The sequence below is a fragment of the Schistocerca americana genome, chromosome 6, assembly GCF_021461395.2.
Source record: "Schistocerca americana isolate TAMUIC-IGC-003095 chromosome 6, iqSchAmer2.1, whole genome shotgun sequence".
Lineage (NCBI taxonomy): Eukaryota > Metazoa > Arthropoda > Insecta > Orthoptera > Acrididae > Schistocerca > Schistocerca americana.
Genome location: NC_060124.1, coordinates 588787093 through 588794294, shown reverse-complemented (window position 1 = coordinate 588794294; position 7202 = coordinate 588787093).

Sequence of the window (7202 nt, the reverse complement as noted above, 5' to 3'; positions counted from 1 at the left end):
TTGACGATGAAACACAGACATTATATCCGAATTTAATACAAAAGGCACAATGCCGACATAAGTACAAGAGGACTGACACTGTAATTCTCTATGATTTGAACCTCTCCTGTGAGTCCAGTTTTTGATTCCGATGCATCACTTAAGGTTTACTGTATCCCTTGGACCACCTTATTGACGATGAAACACAGAAATTGCATCCGAATTTAATACAAAAGCACAATGCCGACATAAGTACCACAGGACTGACACTCTAACTTCCTATGATTTGAACCTCTCCTGTGAGTCCAGTTTTAGATTCCGATGCTTCACTTCAGGTTTGCTGTGTACCTTGGACCTTCGTATTGACGATGAAACACAGAAATTGCATCCGAATTTAATACTAAAGCCACAATGCCGACTTATGTACAAAAGGACTGACACACTAACTTTGTATGATTTGAACCTCTCCTGTGAGTCCACTTTTAGATTCCGATGTTTCACATCAGATTTACTGTTTCCCTTGGACCTTCTTTTTGACGATGAAACACAGAAATTGCATCCGAATTTAATACAAAAGGCACAGTGCCGACTTAAGTACACGGGGACTGACACTCCAACTTTCTATGATTTGAACCTCTCCTGTGAGTCCAGTTTTAGATTCCGATGCTTCACTTCTGGTTTACTGTATCCCTTGGACCTTCTTATTGACGATGAAACACAGAAATTATATCCGAATTTAATACAAAAGGAACAATGCCGACATAAGTACAACAGGACTGACACTGTAATTCTCTATGATTTGAACCTCTCCTGTGAGTCCAGTTTTAGATTTCGATGCTTCACTTAAGGTTTACTGTATCCCTTGGACCTCCTTGTTGACGATGAAACACAGAAATTGCATCCGAATTTAATACAAAAGGCACAATGCCGACTTAAGTACCACAGGACTGACACTCTAAGGTTCTATGATTTCAAACTCTCCTGTGAGTCCAGTTTTAGATTCCGATCCTTCACTTCAGGTTTACTGTTTCCCTTGGACCTTCTTATTGACGATGAAACACAGTAATTGCGTCCGAATTTAATACAAAAGGCACAATGCCGACTTAAGTACACTTCGGGTGTACTGTATCCCTTGGACCTTCTTATTTACGATGAAACATTTAAATTGCATCCGAAATTAATACAAAAGACACAATGCCAACTTAAGTACAAGAGGACAGACACTCTAACTTTCTAAGATTTGAACCTCTGCTGTGAGTCCAGTTTTAGATTCCGATGCTTCACTTCAGGTTTACTGTATCCCTTGGACCTTCATATTGACGATGAAACACTCAAATTGCATCCGTATTTAATACAATTGGCACAATGCCGACTTAAGTACAAGAGGACTGACCCTCAACCTTCTATGATTTGAACCTCACCTGTGAAAACAGTCTTAGATTCCGATGCTTCACGTCAGGTTTACAGTATACCTTGGACCTTCTTATTGACGATGAAACACAGAAATTGCATCCGAATTTAATACAAAAGGCACAATGCCGACTTAAGTATAAGAGGACTGACACTCTAACTTTCTATGACTTGAACCTCTCCTGTGAGTCCAGTTTTAGATTCCGATGCCTCACTTCAGGTTTACTGTTTCCCTTGGACCTTCTTATTGATGATGAAACACAGAAATTGCATCCAAATTAAATACAAAAGGCACAATGCCGACTTAAGTACAAGAGGACTGACACCCTAACTTTATATGATTTGCACCTCTCCTGTGAGTCCAGTTTTAGATTCCGATGCTTCACTTCAGGTTTACTGTATCCCTTGGACCTTCTTATTGACGATGAAACACAGAAATTGCAACCGAATTTAATACAGAAGGCACAATGCCGACATTAGTACAAGTGGACTGACACTATAACTTTCTATGATTTGCACCTCTCCTGTGAGTCCAGTTTTTAGATTCCGATGCTTCACTTCAGAGTTACTGTTTCCCTTGGACCTTCATATTGACGATGAAACACAGAAATTGCATCCGAATTTAATACAAAAGGCACAGTGCCGACTTAAGTAAAAGTGGACTGACACTCTAACTTTCAATGATTTGTGTCTCTCCTGTGAGTCATGTTTTAGATTCCGATGCTTCACTTTATGTGTACGGTATACCTTGGACCTTCTTATTGACGATGAAACACAGAAATTGCATCCGAATTTAATACAAAAAGTATAATGCCGACTTAAGTACAAGAGGACTGACACTCTAAGGTTCTATGATTTGAACGTCTCCTGTGAGTCCAGTTTTAGATTCCGATGCTTCACTTCAGGTTTACTGTTTCCCTTGGACCTTCTAATTAACGATGAAACACAGAAATTGCATCCGAATTTAATACAAAAGGCACAATGCCGACTTAAGTTCACGGGGACTGACACTCCAACTTTCTATGATTTGAACCACTCCTGTGAGTCCACTTTTAGATTCCGATGCTTCACTTCAGGTTTACAGTTCCCTTGGACCTTCTTTTTGACGATGAAACACAGATATTGCATCCGTATTTAGTACAAAAGTCACAATGCCAACTTAAGTACAAGAGGACTGACACTCTAACTCTCTATGATTTGAACCTCTGCAGTGAGTCCGGTTGTAGATTCCGTTGCTTCTCTTCAAGGTTCACTTTAACCCTTGGACCTTCTTATTGACGATGAAACACAGAAATTGCATCCGAATTTAATACAAAAGGCACAATGCCGACTTAAGTACAAGAGGACTGACACTCTAACTTTCTATGATTTGAACCTCTCCTGTGAGTCCAGTTTTAGATTCCGATGCTTCACTTCACGTTTACTGTATACCTTGGACCTTCTTATTGACGATGAAACACAGAAATTGCATCGGAATTTAATACAAAACGCACAATGCCGACTTAAGTAAATGAGGATTGACACTATAACTTCCTATGATTTGAACGTCTCCTGTGAGTCCAGTTTTAGATTCCGATGCTTCACTTCACGTTTACCGTTTCCCTTGGACCTTCTAATTTACGAAGAAACACAGAAATTGCATCCGAATTCAATACAAAAGGCACAATGCCGACATAAGTACAAGAGGACTGACACTGTAATTCTCTATGATTTGAACCTCTCCTGTGAGTCCAGTTTTAGATTCCGATGCATCACTTAAGGTTTACTGTATCCCTTGGACCTCCGTATTGACGATGAAACACAGATATTGCATCCGAATTTAATACAAAAGCACAATGCCGACTTAGGTACCACAGGACTGACACTATAACTGTCTATGATTTGAACCTCTCCTGTGAGTCCAGTTTTAGATTCCGATGCTTCACTTCAGCTTTACTGTATCCCTTGGACCTTATTATTGACGATGAAACACAGAAATTGCAACCGAATTTAATACAGAAGGCACAATGCCGACTTTAGTACAAGTGGACTGACACTATAACTTTCTATGATTTGAACCTCTCCTGTGAGTCCAGTTTTTATATTCCGATGCTTCACTTCAGGGTTACTGTTTCCCTTGGACCTCCTTATTGACGATGAAACACAGAAATTGCATCCGAATTTAATACAAAAGGCACAGTGCCGACTTAGGTAAAAGTGGACTGACACTCTAACTTTCTATGATTTGTATCTCTCCTGTGAGTCAAGTTTTAGATTCCGATGCTTCACTTTAGGTGTACGGTATACCTTGGACCTTCTTATTGGCGATGAAACACAGAAATTGCATCCGAATTTAATACAAAAAGTATAATGCCGACTTAAGTACAAGAGGACTGACACTCTAAGGTTCTATGATTTGAACGTCTCCTGTGAGTTCAGTTTCAGATTCCGATGCTTCGCTTCAGGTTTACTGTTTCCCTTGGACCTTCTAATTGACGATGAAACACAGAAATTGCATCCGAATTTAGTACAAAAGGCACAATGCCGACTTAAGTACACTTCAGGTTTACTGTATCCCTTGGACCTTCTTATTGACGATGAAACATTTAAATTGCATCCGGAATTAATACAAAAGACACAATGCCAACTTAAGTACAAGAGGACTGACACTCAACCTTCTATGATTTGAACCTCACCTGTGAGTCCAGTCTTCGATTCCGATGCTTCACTTCAGGTTTACAGTATACCTTGGACCTTCTTATTGACGATGAAACACAGATATTGCATCCGAATTTAATACAAAAGGCACAATGCCGAGTTAAGTACACGGGGACTGACACTCCAACTTTCTATGATTTGAACCTGTCCTGTGAGTCCTGTTTTAGATTCCGATGCTTCACTTCAGGTTTACTGTATCCCTTGAACCATCTTATTGACGATGAAACACAGAAATCGCATCCGAATTTAATACAAAAGGTACAATGCCGACTTAAGTACCACAGGACCGACACTCTAACTTTCTATGATTTGAACCTCGCCTGTGAGTCCCGTCTTAGATTCCGATGCTTCACTCCAGGTTTACTGTATCCCTTGGACCTTCTTATTGACGATGAAACACAGAAATTGCATCCGAATTTAATACTAAAGGTACAATGCCGACTTCTGTACAAGAGGTCTGACACTCTAACATTCTATGATTTGAACCTCTCCTGTGAGTCCAGTTTTAGATTCCGATGCTTCACATCATGTTTATTTTTTTCCTTGGACCTTCTTATTGACGATGAAACACAGAAATTGCATCCGAATTTAATACAAAAGTCACAATGCCAACTTAAGTACAAGAGGACTGACACTCTAACTCTCTATGATTTGAACCTCTGCAGTGAGTCCGGTTGTAGATTCTGATGCTTCTCTTCAAGGTTCACTGTAACCCTTGGACCTTCTTATTGACGATGAAACACAGAAATTGCATCCGAATTTAATACAAAAGCACAATGCTGACTTAAGTACCATAGGACTGACACAATAACTTTCTATGATTTGAACCTCTCCTGTGAGTCCAGTTTTAGATTCCGATGCTTCACTTCAGGTATACTGTGTACCTTGGACCTTCGTATTGACGATGAAACAAAGAAATTGCATCCGAATTTAATACAAAAGGCACAGTGCCGACTTAGGTAAAAGTGGACTGACACTCTAACTTTCTATGATTTGTATCTCTCCTGTGAGTCAAGTTTTAGATTCCGATGCTTCACTTTAGGTGTACGGTAAACCTTGGACCTTCTTATTGGCGATGAAACACAGAAATTGCATCCGAATTTAATACAAAAAGTATAATGCCGACTTAAGTACAAGAGGACTGACACTCTAAGGTTCTATGATTTGAACGTCTCCTGTGAGTCCAGTTTTAGATTCCGATGCTTCACTTCTGGTTTACTGTATCCCTTGGACCTTCTTATTGACGATGAAACACAGAAATTATATCCTAATTTAATACAAAAGGCACAATGCCGACATAAGTACAAGAGGACTGACACTGCAATTCTCTATGATTTGAACCTCTCCTGTGAGTCCAGTTTTAGATTCCGATGCTTCACTTAAGGTTTACTGTATCCCTTGGACATCCTTATTGACGATGAAACACAGAAATTGCATCCATATTTAATACAAAAGGCACAATGACGTCGTACGTACCACAGGACTGACACTCTAAGTTTCTATGATTTCAGGCTCTCCTGTGAGTCCAGTTTTAGATTCCGATGCTTCACTTCAGGTTTACTGTTTCCCTTGGACCTTCTTATTGACGATGAAACACAGTAATTGCGTCCGAATTTAATACAAAAGGCACAATGCCGACTTAAGTACACTTCAGGTTTACTGTATCCCTTGGACCTTCTTATTGACGATGAAACACTCAAATTGCATCCGTATTTAATACAATTGGCACAATGACGACTTAAGTACAAGAGGACTGACACTCAACCTTGTATGATTTGAACCTCTCCTGTGAGTCCAGTTTTAGATTCCGATGCTTCACTTCAGGTTTACTGTATCCCTTGGACCTCCTTATTGACGATAAAACACAGAAATTGCATCCGAATTTAATACAAAAGGCACAATGCCGACTTAAGTACAAGAGGACTGACACTCTAAGTTTCTATAATTTGAACCTCTCCTGTGAGTCCAGTTTTAGATTCCGATGTATCACTTCAGGTTTACTGTTTCCCTTGGACCTTCTTATTGATGATGAAACACAGAAATTGCATCCAAATTAAATACAAAAGGCACAATGCCGACTTAAGTACAAGAGGACTGACACTCTAAGTTTATATGATTTGCACCTCTCCTGTGAGTCCAGTTTTAGATTCCTTTGCTTCACTTCAGGTTTACTGTTTCCCTTGGACCTTCTTATTGATAATGAAATACAGAAATTGCATCCGAATTTAATACAAAAGGCACAATGCCGACTTAAGTTTAAGAGGACTGACACTCTAAGTTTCTATAATTTGAACCTCTCCTGTGAGTCCTGTTTCAGATTCCGATGCATCACTTCATCTTTACTGTATCCCTTGGACCTTCTTATTGACGATGAAACACAGAGATTGCATCCGACTTTAATACAAAAGACACAATGCCGACTTAAGTATAAGAGGATTGACACTCTAACTTTCTAAGACTTGAACCTCTCCTGTGAGTCCAGTTTTAGATTCCGATGCTTCACTTCAGGTTTACTGTATCCCTTGGACCTTCTTATTGACGATGAAACACTCAAATTGCATCCGTATTCAATACAATTGGCACAATGGCGACTTAAGTACAAGGGGACTGACACTCAACCTTCTATGATTTGAACCTCACCTGTGAGTCCAGTCTTCGATTCTGATGCTTCACTTCGGGTTTACAGTATACCTTGGACCTTCTTATTGACGATGAAACACAGATATTGCATCCGAATTTAATACAAAAGGCATAATGCCGACTAAGGTACAAGAGGACTGACACTCTAACTTTCTGTGATTTGAACCTCTCCTGTGAGTCCTGTTTCAGATTCCGATGCTTCACTTCAGGTTTACTGTATCCCTTGGACCTCCTTATTGACGATAAAACACAGAAATTGCAACCGAATTTAATACAAAAGACACAATGCCAACTTTAGTACAAGTGGACGGACACTCTAACTTTCTATGGTTTCAACCTCTCTTGTGAGTCCAGTTTTTAGATTCCGATGCATCACTTCAGGGTTACTGTTTCCCTTGGACCTTCTAATTGACGATGAAACACAGAGATTGCATCCGAAATTAATACAAAAGGCTCAGTGCCGACTTAAGTAAAAG